This window comes from Moschus berezovskii, chromosome 18, assembly GCF_049115385.1.
Source record: "Moschus berezovskii isolate FMDL1 chromosome 18, NW_MosBer_1.0, whole genome shotgun sequence".
Lineage (NCBI taxonomy): Eukaryota > Metazoa > Chordata > Mammalia > Artiodactyla > Moschidae > Moschus > Moschus berezovskii.
The window spans coordinates 70,518,830-70,533,492 of NC_142477.1; the positions used below are offsets into that span (position 1 = coordinate 70,518,830).

Here is a 14,663-nt window from a genome sequence, read left to right on the forward strand (position 1 = left end):
CAGAGATCAAACTGCCAACATCCGCTGGATCATGGAGAAAGCAAGAGAGTTCCAGAAAAACATCTATTTCTGCTTCATTGACTATGCCAAAGCCTTTGACTGTGTGGATCACAATAAACTGGAAAATTCTGAAAGAGATGGGCATACCAGACCACCTGACCTGCCTCTTGAGAAACCTGTATGCAGGTCAGCAAGCAACAGTCAGAACTGTACATGGAACAACAGACTGGTTCCAAATAGGAAAAGGAGTACATCAAGGTTGTATATTGTCACCCTGCTTATTTAACTTATATGCAGAGTACATCATGAGGAACGCTGGGCTGAAGAAGTACAAGCTGGAATGAAGATTGCTGGGAGAAATATCAATAACCTCAGATATGCAGATGACACCACCCTTATGGCAGAAAGTGAAGAGGAACTCAAAAGCCTCTTGATGAAAGTGAAAGAGGAGAGTGAAAATGTTGGCTTGAAGCTCAACATTCAGAAAACAAAGATCATGGCATCTGGTCCCATCACTTCATGGGAAATACATGGGAAAACAGTGGAAACAGTGTCAGACTTTAATTTTTTGGGCTCCAAAATCACTGAGGATGCTGATTGCAGCCATGAAATTAAAAGACACTTACTCCTTGGAAGGAAAGTTATGACCAACCTAGATAGTATATTAAAAAGCAGAGACGTTACTTTGCCAACAAAGGTCCACCTAGTCAAGGCTATGGTTTTTCCCGTGGTCATGTATGGATGTGAGAGTTGAACTGTGAAGAAGGTTGATCGCCAAAGAATGGATGCTTTTGAACTGTGGTGCTGGAGAAGACTCTTGAGAGTCCCTTGGACTGCAAGGAGATCCAACCAGTCCATTCTAAAGGAGATCAATCCTGGGTGTTCATTGGAAGGACTGATGCTAAAGCTGAAACTCCAATACTTTGGCCACCTCATGTGAAGAGTTGACTCACTGGAAAAGACTCTGATGCTGGGAAGGATTGGGGGCGGGAGGTGAAGGGGACGACAGAGAATGAGATGGCTGGATGGCATCACCGACTCGATGGACATGAGTTTGAGTGAACTCCGGGAGTTGGTGATGGACAGGGAGGCCTGGCGTGCTGTGATTCATGGGGTCGCAAAGAGTCGGACATGACCGAGAGACTGAACTGAACTGAATATATTGCTTTGGTTTATCAACTTTCTACGGATACCTGTGTCTTTCCCCTAAACTGTAATAACCTCAAAAGGCAGAGGTCATGTCTTAAAATCCTTGCACAAAATATCATGCTTATAGTAGACATGTATCAAGCATTCATCAGTCAACTGGTTGATTGTGACAACACTGCACAGACATCGCATAAAAGGAAGGTATGGTCTCTGTTTCATTCATAAAGAAAGCTGTATCACCAGCTGTCATCTGTGTTTAGTTTTTCATGTAAATTTACAAAACAGAAAGCTGAATAACAATGTCAGATTTAGTGTCTAAACTCTCACTGGCATAACCCCCAAGTTCCAAGGCTGTGTTTATTGAGAAGGTAGCTACAGTAAATAAAGAGTTGGCTGGGAAGCCCTCGTTCCTCTCAACTCCGTCCAGTGCTGTATTTGAAAAGTTTTACTTCAAGGAATGATGTAAACTCTAAATCAGGAGAAGTTTAAACACAAACAAGGAGAACTCCAGTCAAGCACAGTAACTGATTTTGTCATCGGTCATTCCAAATAGACTAGTTTATCATTCTGTCGGCATTTTAATAAAGGGAAAAGGCCTCATCAAACCTTCGTGCTTGAATGAGAAATATCTTTCAATACTAGCTGGCTTGCTGTCACCTAAAGCTGGAGACTTGGCTCTTTCATGCCCCTGGGGGCTGGGAGGAACAAAAACATAACAACAAATGTTTTACCAGTGGCCTGCTAGGATTCAGCGTGGTCCACAGCACAGTGTGGTCCACCAGCAGCATCAGCATCTCCTGGGAGCTTCTTGGAGATGTAGAATTTAAGGTCCAAGCCCAGATCTACTGAACCAGAATCTGCATCCCAGAGATTTGTGTGAGCACTGAAAGATGAGAATAACTGGCATAGGAGGGCTCTGTAAGGGCAAGATACAACATTAGAGTCACGATCTCAGTGATAAAAGAAGGAGCCTGCTGTTTGGCTGGTCAGGAGCAAAGCAGTCAAGCACAGGAAATAATGTTTATTGGCCCAAGACCTGAATTGGGGAGAACAGGAAGAAGGCCAGTTTGGTTGGAGCAAGCACGAGAGAGGCAGATGGTAAGAGAAGTAAAAATCAGAAATAGGAGACTGATCTATTATTCAAGAAGGAGTCTGTCCTGCCTTGAAGACACTGTTGGGAGATGGATTTTTTTTCTGAGAGCAAAACACGGCACTGATAGATTTCAGGCAGGGAATAATCACAATCTGATTCAGATTTGGGATATGCTTTTGAGATAAAAATCCTCAGGCTTAGTTGATGAATTGGATGTGGGGTGGGACTTCAGCGAGTCGAGTATGATAAAACAGAACTTGAGAAGAATTCCTTGATTTTTGGAAGATTATGAAACAGCGGGTAACAATTAGTCAACTCCATTTCACCTGCCTTCACTAATCAAGGTCATTTTAAGACCAACCTGCCCTTAAGCGCATGTGGCCTCAACAAGAAGAGGTTTGCCCAAGTTGTTTTACAGGAATTGGAGTCAGCTGTGTCTAGCTGAAGCTGAACTGGTTAAGACTGGATAGGACCACGACCCTCCAACTGGGCATGCGTGAATGTCTTTCTGTGACCTTCTGACAACAGAGGGCTGAAACTCCACCCTCCGATTGTGCTAATCGCCCCCATTTTAGAATGTGCTGATCCCTGGAGCTTAGTTACACCTGAGCAGAATGATGACTATTGTAGCTTTTCCTAGTCCTTTCCCCATCCTCCCCATGCCTGAGACCACTCTACTTCTTTACGATTCTATAAATACCCTTAGTCCTTGACTTTGCAGAGGCGGGTATGAGTCTTGTTCTGCCGTCTTCTCAGTTGCTACCAAAGCTCTGTCTCAACATTTTAGTTTGCTGTCCACCGAGCAAAACAATCCCGGTTATAGCACTCCTTGTTAAGACGGGGATACTAGAGGAAGAGTGTGGAGCGGAGGCAAGGGAGGGGAATGGGAAGTTAAACTTCAGGTGCTATGAGACGTCCACATCGGGGGACTTGGCAGCTAGACAGCAAGTCTGAAGATGAAGGTGGAGCAGACCCAGAGATAATCTGAGGATGAATGCAGGGCAGACCCAGAGACATGAGCTTGGAATCCTAGACTCTCAGCTGCCTCGTTGTCCTTGGTTTGTGAGTTGCAGGCAGAGGGCCCTTCAGCAGACTGTCAGAAACCTAGTCCCAGTGACCTTCAGTCATTCTCAGCGTTATCCTCTGTATTTTGCGGGAATACAGAAGCTCCACCTTCCCACAGGGCCATGAAGCCAACAGTTGCAGTGCTTGAGACTTACTCAGAAGCAAACAGAGATAGACTCTGAGCATGCAACATTTTGAAATCCTGTTTATCCTTAATTTATCCATGACTCCCCTAAGTGTGATTATTCACATTCCCAGACCAAAGCAAATCAGAATTGTTTGTGACCTTGTTTATTGTTTGTCTCTCCTGCTAGCAGACTGCTCCATGGGGACTGAGTCTTGACCACTGTGGGCATATAGTAAACATTCAAAAATAGGCCTTGAATAAGCATGTGGTGAGGTGGGGGGGGAAGGTTTCTAGAGACAAGTACAGCAAGACAGGGACAAGTAAAGGTCTAGCATCTAGGGAATCGTTAGAAAAACTGTTAGAGCTCAATAAATCTAAGACCCCAAGACATTTACCTAGGAATTTTCCCAGTACAGCTTATAACTCACCAGACTGTGATGTCATTGCTTCTCTGTCGGGCAGTAAAATTATCCACATTGACGGTGATGATGCTGAGTCATCAAGAAGAGGTTGAAATATGTTCAGTCACTAGATTTAGAATGGCAAGAAATATGAAATCTTTAAAGTCTCTTTTTCAAAATAATGGTTGAGATGAATATTTTGGACCTGAAGTCTTAGGATAACCCAACGACACGTATAAATGGAAAACGTTATCACCCTCTGATACTATCTGTATAAAAGAGACACACTGCCCTGTTCTTCATAAACAATTACCTTTTGCAAACCATAGTCAATTTATGTTTGTGATGAGTACATGGTTCTAATTACCTACAACATCACTGAAGATGAACAAAAGTTTTTTGGAAAAATTACAGACTCTTATTATTCTGTGCCAACGAGGGCATTCTCCTTCTGAATGTGGTTACCAGAACAAACAGAAGAAGGCTGGAGGTATCTGCCAGAGAGTAAACAAAAGCAAAATCCCTCTTGAGGATAGACAAGCAAAGGGATGGACACCATGTGCGTAATTCCCCCTGGAAAGCCTGGCTGAGGCAGCCAGGAGCACAAGCTGTGTTCATGTGATCCCGGGCTGGAGCAACCTGCGTGTGCCTTGCACAGAGAGCACCCACAGGAGAGGACAGATAAAGACACGTTTCTTTCCTGTGAGGATTAGAACTAGGGTGCACGCAGTTTTAGTTCTGTGAGCTTTTTCATCTGTAAGGGGTCAGAATGGTGTGTTAAGATGGCCATCTCTGAAGAAACGACCTAAAACTTTGTCATCATGGAAATATTGAGTTTGGGATGATGGTCTAATGCCAGGTTGTGTGTGCATGTGCCATCACTTCAGTCATGTCTGACTCTTTGCGACCCCTGTAGGGACTGTAGGCCTACCAGCCTCCTTTGTCCATGGGATGTTCTGGGCAAGAATATTGGAGCAGGTTGCCATTTCCCCCTCCAGGCAATCTCCCTGACCCAGGGATCAAACACATGTCTACTGCATTGGCAGATGGATGGATTCTTTGTCACTGAACTACCTGAGTGAGTGAGTGAAAGTCGCTCAGTCATGTCAGACTCTTTGCGACCCCATGGACTGTCCATGGAATTCTCCCGGCCAGGATACTGGAGTGGGTAGCCTTTCCCTTCTCCAGGGGATCTTCTCGAGCCAGGAGTCGAACCAGGGTCTCCCTCATTGCAGGCGGATTATTTACCAACTGAGCTATCAGGGAAGCCCCTAAGCCACCTGGGAAGCCCCCTAATACCAGGTTGAAAAGCCAAAGTGAAAATCATTCAGTTGTGTCCAAGTCTTTGTGACCCCATTGACAATAGAGTCCATGGAATTCTCCAAGCCAGATTACTGGAGTGGGTAGCTGTTCTCTTCTCCAGGGGATCTTCCCAACCCAGGGATCGAACCCAGGTCTCCCACATTGCAGGCAGATTCTTTTTTTAAAAAAATAATTTATTTTTTAATTGAAGGGTAATCGCTTTACAGAATTTTGTTGTTTTCTGTCAAAGCTCAACATGAATCAGCCATAAGTTTACATATATCCCCTCCCTCTTGAACCTCCCTCCCCATCCCACCGGAGAAGGCAATGGCACCCCACTCCAGTACTCTTGCCTGGAAAATCCCATGGATAGAGGAGCCTGGTGGGCTGCAGTCCATGGGGTCGTGAAGAGTCAGACACGACTGAGCGACTTCACTTTCCCTTTTCACTTTCATGCATTGGAGAAGGAAACAGCAACCCACTCCAGTGTTCTTGCCTGGAGAATCCCAGGGACGGGGGAGCCTGGTGGGCTGCCGTCTATGGGGTCACACAGAGTCGGAACGACTGAAGCGACTTAGCAGCAGCAGCAGCCCCATCCCACCCCTTTAGGTTGATACAGAGCCCCTGTTTGAGTTTCCTGAGACACACAGCAAATCCCCGTTCTCTAGCTATTTTACATATGGTAGTGTAAGTTCCCGTGTTACTCTCTCCATGAATCTCAGCCGCTTCTCCCCTCTCCCCATGTCTGCAAGTCTATCCTCTATGTCTGTTGCTCCATTCAGCTGGGTCACTCAGTCGCGTCCGACTCTTGGTGACCCCGTGGACTGCAGCACACCAGGCTTCCCTGTCCATCACCAACTCCGGGAGCTTGCTCAAACTCATATCCATCGAGTTGGTTATACAGACAGATTCTTTACCAGCTAATACCAGGTTAGCACAGATGAAAGAAAGCTCCTCTTGAAAGATGCTTACTAAGTTGTCCTCAGTAGCATTAGTCACAACACACACACACACACACACACACACACACACACACACACACACACTTAGCAGATTTCTACTGCGGGAAATCTAGGCTTCATTTGGGGGCTGTAGGTGAGATATGGGTTTGAGAAGCAGTCATTTATTTCTGTCTCACCTTTTGACAGTATTTGTTAGCAATTTGAAAGTTCAAATGTTTGAGGTGTAGCCCCATTGGTCAGCACAGGGATGTGTGTTTCCCAACATCCCTGCCAGGCTGGCATTAGGTATAAGTATGCACGTGCACGTAATATGCAGTTCGGAATGACTACACCTCTAGCCACAGTGACTCACTGAAATCAAAAACTGAATCTCCTGAAGAACTACATCTAGGGGGAAAAGATCTGTCAACTCCCAATAAAAGAGGCCCACTGGAGCATGAGCTATAATCATAATAAAAGCTAATGATAATCCCCAGTAAAACTTTATAGAGAACTTCTGTGTTAGCACAATGTTAAAGCATCTTAACGGACCATCTCGTCTAAACTCTACGGCCCCTCGCAGAAGGTACTATTAGCTCTGCACTGGCAGCTGGGGAAATGGGGAAGCCAGGGAGAAGGCTCCGGCATGAGTTCAGGTGAGAGAGAAGGGTAGTAGAGTGGGTGGTGAGGCTTGGAGAGGAGGAGACTTTCCTGAGGTCTCGGGACAGCAGCTGGTTGGGGCAGCAAGCACTCCCACGGCCTCCCTGTGGGGGGCCCAGGCTGGGCTCTTGGTGGGCTCCAGGATTGTATACTGAATGCGTCAGACCCCCAAGCCGATCCCTAAGCTCACTGGAGCTAAATAAAGTGAAATATGGAAGACAGGCAATTAATAGGGCAAAGAGAGCCTTTTCAATTCTTCTCATAACAGCTGGGCCAAAATGTCAAGTTTTATACACATCAGAATATGGTGCTTTGAGTATTAAAATACCTCCAGATACACAGACATGTCTTTATGGTTACTCGGGGAAAAGAAGTTTGATAAGAGAGAGCTACCACGCCCAGCAGTAAAAAAAAAAAAAAAAAGTCTGAAACTCTAAACTTTTGTGAAGCTGGCTAAGAGCCAAATGTCAGCATTTCTCACCTCTTTTCCCATATGGCAGGAGGCATTTCACACTGCTTTCCATAATTTCAATAAATCTGGTAAGTGATATGAGTCTTCTGCATGCCAAGAGACATTTAATATGTGTATCAAAATAGATGTCTAGGTTGGCTTGTGACAAGAACCAGATTTCAGCAGCTGAAGTGAACAAATGTGGCCTGGCTCTGGCTCAGCGAATGGGTGCACAAGATTCAGGATCACTTTCTGCTTATTTTTTTTTCCTTCAGTTTTTAGTTATGTTTCTTTTAGGTTTACTTATTCTCTAAAAAACCTCTGACCATCTTGATAATTTCTTATTAGCATTCCCTTCATTACTTAGAGCCTTTCTGGGCACTGTTGCCAGCTGATGATAAGAGCAAGAAGACCCAGGAATTCATTCCTACATCCAGTCAATATTTAGTGAGCTCCAGCCCTGTGCCAGAAATTGTTTTAGGTGCTGGGGACAATGTAGTGAGCAAAAGAAAGCTCTCTGCTCACACAGAAAGGCTGACAATAAACAAGTGAACAAGCTCATGCAATATGTCAAGTGGCGATGAATGAAGGAAACGGTGGGACGGATAGGGGGTGATTGGATGCGTCAAAGTCCCCCGTGACCAAAACACCATTTTGGCAGAGACTATTAAAAAAAAAAAAGGGAGCCCTGCTAGTAAGAGAGCACAGCAAGTACAAAGGCCCTGGGGTACAGACTTGTCAGGAAGCCAATGAGGCCAGACCAGTAAGAGAGAAGGTCAGAGTTTGCTAGGCCTCATGGGCCCGACTAAGGACTTTCGATTTTATTGAGTGAGATGGAAAGCTATTGGTGGGTTTTGAACAGAAAAGGGATGTGGGCTGACTTACATTTTCACAGTTTACTCTGGCTCCTGTTGGAGGATCTATTGATTGTGGGGTGGGAGGAAGCAAGTAGGGAAGAGGGAGGCTTCTTGCAGAAGTCAGCCTGATGATGACGATGACTGGGGCTTTCTTGAAGGCACGGACTACAGAGATTGCTGATAAACTGTTGAGTGTGAGGGAAGTTAAGATAATTTCACTTTTTTTTTTTTTTTAAATTTTGGTTACAACTACAAACTTGGCAATCGAATGTATTGCCTGCAACAAAAAAGATGGTTATATCCCAGCTGACAGCCCATTTTGAGTGGTATGCACATTTCAGTCCATCAGCAGGGTGATTGGAGCCCAGAGTATGAGGCAACGGGGCCATGCTGGCACTGAGCTCTCATCACAGGTTGTTCTGGAGGGTCCCGAGGAGACCCGTCCCTTTTAAGTTTCCATAAAGTAATTACTCCTGAAACTTCTTGATAAATTCCTGGCTAACCCACCAGTCATTTGTTTGTCTGCACCAAGCCTAAAACCTCAGGTTAATAGAAATGATGGTCCTCCCTGTTTGCTTGCTGCTAGGATCATCTCATCAACTGACAATGCTATAAATAAAATGTTCCCCCTTTAGCATCAGTAGTGAAGCTACTGGTTGTCTGGTCACTCATAGAACTGAGGGAAGGGGAATGGGGTGTGAACAGCCGTAGGCTCGTGGTGTTCTCACGCACAGCTTGATAGTTTTAATAAATAATTTTTTCTTAGTTGTTGTGTGCTTTTGGTTGAGTTCCAAAGTGTGAAATATTTTGGTTTGCTTGCTTGTTTGGCTTGGTTTGGTTTTGTTTCTGCTGATTGACCTCCATTTTAATATTTCTGTTTTCTCTGTAACAAAAAAAGGAAATAAATGGTGTGCTGATTAGAAAACAGTTCATTACTAATGATAAATGAGAAGTTATGTGTACACAGAAACCCTTACACTTATGTGTTTTATAGCACTTTATGTACAATAGGTCCGGAGAAGGCAATGGCAAGCCACTCCAGTACTCTTGCCTAGAAAATCCCATGGATGGAGGAGCCTAGTAGGCTGCAGTCCGTGGGGTCGCTGAGGGTCGGACACGACTGAGCGACTTCACTTTCACTTTTCACTTTCACACATTGGAGAAGGAAATGGCAACCCACTCCAGTGTTCTCGCCTGGAGAATCCCAGGGACGGGGGACCCTGGTGGGCTTCCGTCTATGGGGTCACACAGAGTCGGACACGACTGAAGTGACGCAGCAGCAGCAGCAAAGGTGAAAATGGGCGGCTCTTCTCTGGAGTTCTTTTAAAGGGGTGACTCTAATTTGAACCGTCCTGTTGTAACATGATCCCTATAGAAAAGTCAGGAAAGAACAAGCCAATTTTCACATGAGTTTACAAAACTGTCCATTTACGTGTCAAGCTGGCAAGCTAAGCTCTGTGGATAAGCTGCCTTTGTTTCTCCAGGGAATGACACTAGTTGTCCACGTGTTAAACAATATAGAGGCGGAAGAAGAAGAGGTGAAGACCTTTGCCAGTGCTTGTCTACACCTTAAGCCCACTTAGAGGCTCGTTGTCCATTTTAACCCGAGCAAGTAGCCTGGAGCTCCTTCAAGGTGGGTCCTATATGCTAATCATTTAGACGCATGCAAGGTCGGTTGTTCCAGCTGACTTTGATTTTCCCTCTGGGTGATTGAACACACTCCTTCTCTCTGGGCAATTACCATATGCTCAGGAGCAGATCTAAGCCAGAGGAACACGGAGAGAAGCCAGCAGTTCCTGGGGACCACTTCCCTTTCCCACCTCTGCTGACCTCTGCTACTGAGAACCAGAGCACAAGCTGCAGAAGGTCCATTGCCTGGTGGTCTCAAGCCCTTCTGATCTCCCAGGCAGGACTGTGAGTAGAACCGGAGGTCCCAGTCACTGGAGTTTTCTTCTCTCCTGCAGTGAGAAGGGCAGAACAACACAGGGGGTTACAGAGATGAGTTCTGAGGGAGCTTATTGTTTTGGCCTCACAGACTCCTCCCTTGATCCGCTTCATGCTTGTTTCAGGAAGTGCATACACAGAGTAAAAGTGGCAGAAGCTTCAAAAGGCCATGGGGCAACCCCGGGAGCTGGACCAGGATGTGGGAACGGGGGCCTGCTGGGATACGCCACATGCTGCCGGCATCGACTCTGGGTTGGTCCCACTACATGGGTTCTTCTAGAACCAGGTATAGTGGCTTGAGGAAGAGATGACAGTGGTTGAGTAGTTGGGGCGGGGTGTGGGGGCTGGGAGGAGGTGGCTGGGGAGAGCTCACAATGAACTTTGTGTCTCTGCCCTTGTGGACCTTAGTGAGACTACATGGATCTCAGAGACCTTTGCCCTTACCTGGGCAGACATGAAAAAGATGCAAGGGACTTCCATAACCTTTTGCTAAGCATCCCAGGGGGAAGCTCTAAGAACACCTAATCACCAGGTCACGTGCTAATGCTGCAACCCAAGTGTCTGCCTTCCTGATAACTTGCAGATCTTCTCATTTTCTGAGGTCCTTAATGTTCAAATGCAGTGGCTTGATCTTTCCCCTTCTACCATACTATGGCAGTCCAGATCCACTCATTACCCTTTTCTTTCTTTTCTCCAGCATCCTTTCTAGAAGCAGGGTGGTGTTCCATGTGGTCCTGAGACGGTTCACACTGACCTGGTTCTCTGCTGTCTCCTGGCTCCGAGGCATCGTTCTTGGCTCCTGTAGCTCCTGTCCTCACTTGGTACCACTTCTGCCAACTCTAGCCCCAGCTGCTCTTCCTTCATCCCTCAAGACACCGCTCACTAAGGTATCCTGAAAGGCAGACACTGCTACAAAGTTCTGACGGTGAAGAAGGGAATTACATTGCAGGAAAAAAAAAGGTCCAAAACACAAGAGGCCTCAAGTGAACCACGCTGTTTTCCAGCTCAGCCTCCCTGTCCTGAAGCTTCTCTCTCCTGAGAACCTTCTCCATTCCACTTTGTTACTTGTCCTGGACTGCCTGGAAAAGCCAAAGTTCTGTTAGTGTAGGGAGAAAAACAATTAAGTTCTCTGGTTCAACTTGGACTAAGCTCTAGCCCAGGGAGGCCAGCAGTGTTCATTGCCCGTGACCACGGAAGCTCCTTAAGGTCACGGTGGACGTGGAATAAAGGGCCTGTCTTGCCAGACTCGCAGCGTGTGCTCTGAACCACTGCCCCACGCTGCCTACTTCCCTCCCTTTCCAGGCTCAGCAGGGACATACAGAGACAACAAAGGAGAGCTGAGGAGGAAATTCTCTTCCCCCAGCTCTCTCCGGAAGGCAGAAGCTGCTGAGCAGAAGCAAACATTTCATCCAAAGGAACAGACCCCATGCCTGCACACCCTCATTAGCTCTCTGCCTGGACCTTTATTTGCCACAACTCCAGCCGTGGTCAGACCGAGAGATCAGACCAAGTCTGGCTCTAGTGTCTCTTGTAGGAACTGCTTGGAGCCCAGACAGCTCCAGCTGAGCTTCTGAAGTCCTAGCATTTGTCACACCCCCTCCGTGGTAACCAGTGGCTGCCAGCAGTGTCCTGCTGAATTGTTCCCTGAACTTTGCTGAGTTCCTGTGCTCCAGCTCTGAGTTTATAAATGTTTACCATACACAGACCAAGCAAATGTTTACAGTGAACCTTTACACAGAACCCAGGAAAGCTCCCTTTTAATCCAGAAAAGTGTCCTGGCAAAAGGGAAAAAAAAAGTCCACGGTGTTCAACGTGTGCCCAGCGGGCTGCCTGCACCCCGACTGGCTCTTGGTAAAGGCAATGGAGGCCCAGCTGCAGCAAAGTGTCCGTGTCTGTGGTCTTTGTGGCTTTTTCACAGGGAGGATATTCAGAGAGAGTACTGTAATCTTTCACTATTCCCATAAATCAGAAAACTGCAGACGTCAAAGAGGATTAGGTCACTTCGGGGGCTCCTGACTGAAGTTTAATAGAGAGAGAGAGAAAAAAAAAAAGCATGTTATATACAGTGATAGAAGCAGGGAGGTGGGGGAAATGTTATGAATTGTGTTCTGAAAAATTCAGCTCAACAGTTCTAATAGGGCCAATATTTAGGCTACAATATTTGGCTGGATCTGTTATGCAATTCATCTTCAGCAGGCAGACAACACATAATCTGACCCAGAGCCAATTTTTTTTTAATGGAATTAAATTAGTCACTATTTTTAAGCCGAAGAGATTTCAAAAAGGCTATTTAAGGAGGGGGGCATTGTTTTTTTCTACTGGTATGTTTGTCTTTCCATCATGCTGGATTGCTTTTGTTTGACTGTGGTTTCTGAGTCAAATAGTGGGCAGTATTGGGCAGGATAATTCCAGCTCTCTGAGTACTTGGATCATTCATCCTTAAAATTGGGGTGACAGATTGGGAAACTCTAGGCTGAGCAAGCATTTGTGGGTTGGCGAGACAATGGAAGAGAACTTCATTTCCCAGGATGGCTTGAATCCCTTTCCCATATTTCTTTCCCCAGTAGATCTAGATCTGAAGGAAGAGATGCCCCCATGTCACCTGATCCAACAGCTGCTATGACACAGATGCTAAAGCTATGGAGAGACCCGCTCCTCAGCCTTCCAGCCCAGCTTTTCCAAAATCGCCTGTCTTTTATTACTCCTTTCTATCCAAGTCCATCTTCAGCAAACAAGTGTTGGTGACCCCTGGGAAGATGGCACCAGTGGGTACAGAGCCCGCCTGCCAGTGAAGATGCGGGTTTGATCCCTGGGCAGGAAGACCCCCTGGAGGAGGGCATGGCCACCCACTCCAGCATTCTCGCCTGGAGAAGCCCATGGACAGAGGAGCCTGGTGGGCTACAGTCCACGGAGTCGCAAAGAGTCAGACACGACTGAAGCCACTTAGTGCTCACGCAAGCAGGGAAGAACGTCATAGAGTCCCAGTGTTCAGCTGAACGATCTGAGCCATCAGTTGTTAAGAAACCACCTTTTACAAAGCAGACAGCAAGAGAAGTAGAGAATTCACAGGCATAAAAAGGATATCTGATTTAGGGATAGAACTCAGCTCCCCTTGTGAATACCCAGGAAGAGACAGCCGGAAGGGAGACACTGGTCTGTGAGGGTGGAAGCCAGATATGGCAGGCTGAACCCACCACCCTGTGGTGCCAACAAGATCACTCACCTACCCCTCATTAATCAAAGACCAGCTCACAGAGCTTCCCTTTCGGGCCAAAAATGCTCCAGGAACAAGCGCTTCTGAACCGTTCCTCCCCACTCACCTCTCCTCCTGGCTCCTGACTGAATAGCTTCTTACTCTCCTAGTGCTCAGTAACCGTAAATCACTCTACCAAAATGCCCGATTTGTATCCAGATTTTATCCCATCTTCTAGTGGGATTCATCCAAACACTTGTAAATTACAGGACTTGGGAAAGAAGTAATGGGCCACTTTCTTGACCACAGAAAAAATAACAAAGCCTCCCTGCCCCTCCTCCCAGGTGCTTTCTCTCAAGGCCGTTACTGTGCTCTGTCTGCACCGGCTCCGGTCCAGGACCCTTCCTCTTCCTGTCTGCTCAGGATCCCCTTATCTTCCTGCCTCCATCACACAAAGACCCAGAAAGCTTCCCTGTGTGCCCCCTCAGAGTTAGGTGACAAATTGACAAAGTGCAAAATAAAGAGCCACGTCATGTAGATACAGTGTCTTATCTCCCATTCTACATTCCAGAATGCTGATCACTAACAAACAAAGCTGTGAGCACTGATTCAAACCAACTTTGTCAAGCATTGCCTCGAATCTGCCACAAATTACCTGTGCGACCTTCAGCAAATGACAGCCTCCAATTACCAGTTTCTCACCTATTTCTCATCTATTAATACAAAAATGGGGATGATAATAGGAACCTATATGGTGATATTTGTTGGGTGCTTCCTGAGTCTCTGGACAAAGGGGAACCCCAGATGAACAAGGCGAGATGCCCGCCTTTAGGAAGCTAGTCAAGAGGACTCTGTACAGAGGATGGCCCCCACATCAGAAAGTTGCCCACTCAAGCACTAAACTGAAAGTCAGTACCTGAGAACTTGAGAATATTATTAATATCTTTTTGGTTGGAAAGCTACTTGCAGAGTAAAAATCCATCTTATATTTTAACAATAGAGAAAATTGAGAATTATTTGGAAAAACTTGCACTGGTTTCCAATTATAACTGTAAAATAGGGCAAATGTAACAAGCTTTGAAACTCTGTAATATTGGAATTTGGGGGTGAAATATTTCTAGTGTTAGACCACTATATTTAAAATAAGAACACTGGTCAGTAGATAAGATGAAGCAATTCCTAAAACAGCGTTCTCTGTGTCAGGCAAAAGAACTAATAACAAACGTGAAGCTCTGAATGTAGATTCAGAGTTTCTATGTCACAAGTGTCTTCCTTGTACTTGCCAAGGTAGACACTTGCTAAGACTGAACCAACTCCAGCAGGAAATAAAGGAAGAGGCTACCCATGGCTTTACTGTAACTGAGCAAGAATCTGGATGGGAGGAGAAGACAGACACAGGAAAGACGCAGTTCAATGTGGTGGCGCCAGAAGACCTAGGAGGGCCCTGGATGTCAGGAAGGGCTTTCGGCAATGGCTTACA

At 46.1% G+C, this 14,663-nt stretch overlaps 1 long non-coding RNA gene across 1 annotated transcript; it reads left to right on the forward strand.

Annotated features, from left to right (window-relative positions):
- The first annotated feature begins 9,524 nt into the window (after positions 1 to 9,524).
- LOC129553174 (uncharacterized) lies at positions 9,525 to 11,206 on the forward strand. Its single transcript, XR_008685414.2, has 3 exons — positions 9,525 to 9,679; positions 10,116 to 10,276; positions 10,688 to 11,206. It is a non-coding gene; the product is annotated as an uncharacterized LOC129553174 (long non-coding RNA).
- Positions 11,207 to 14,663: the final 3,457 nt, after the last annotated feature.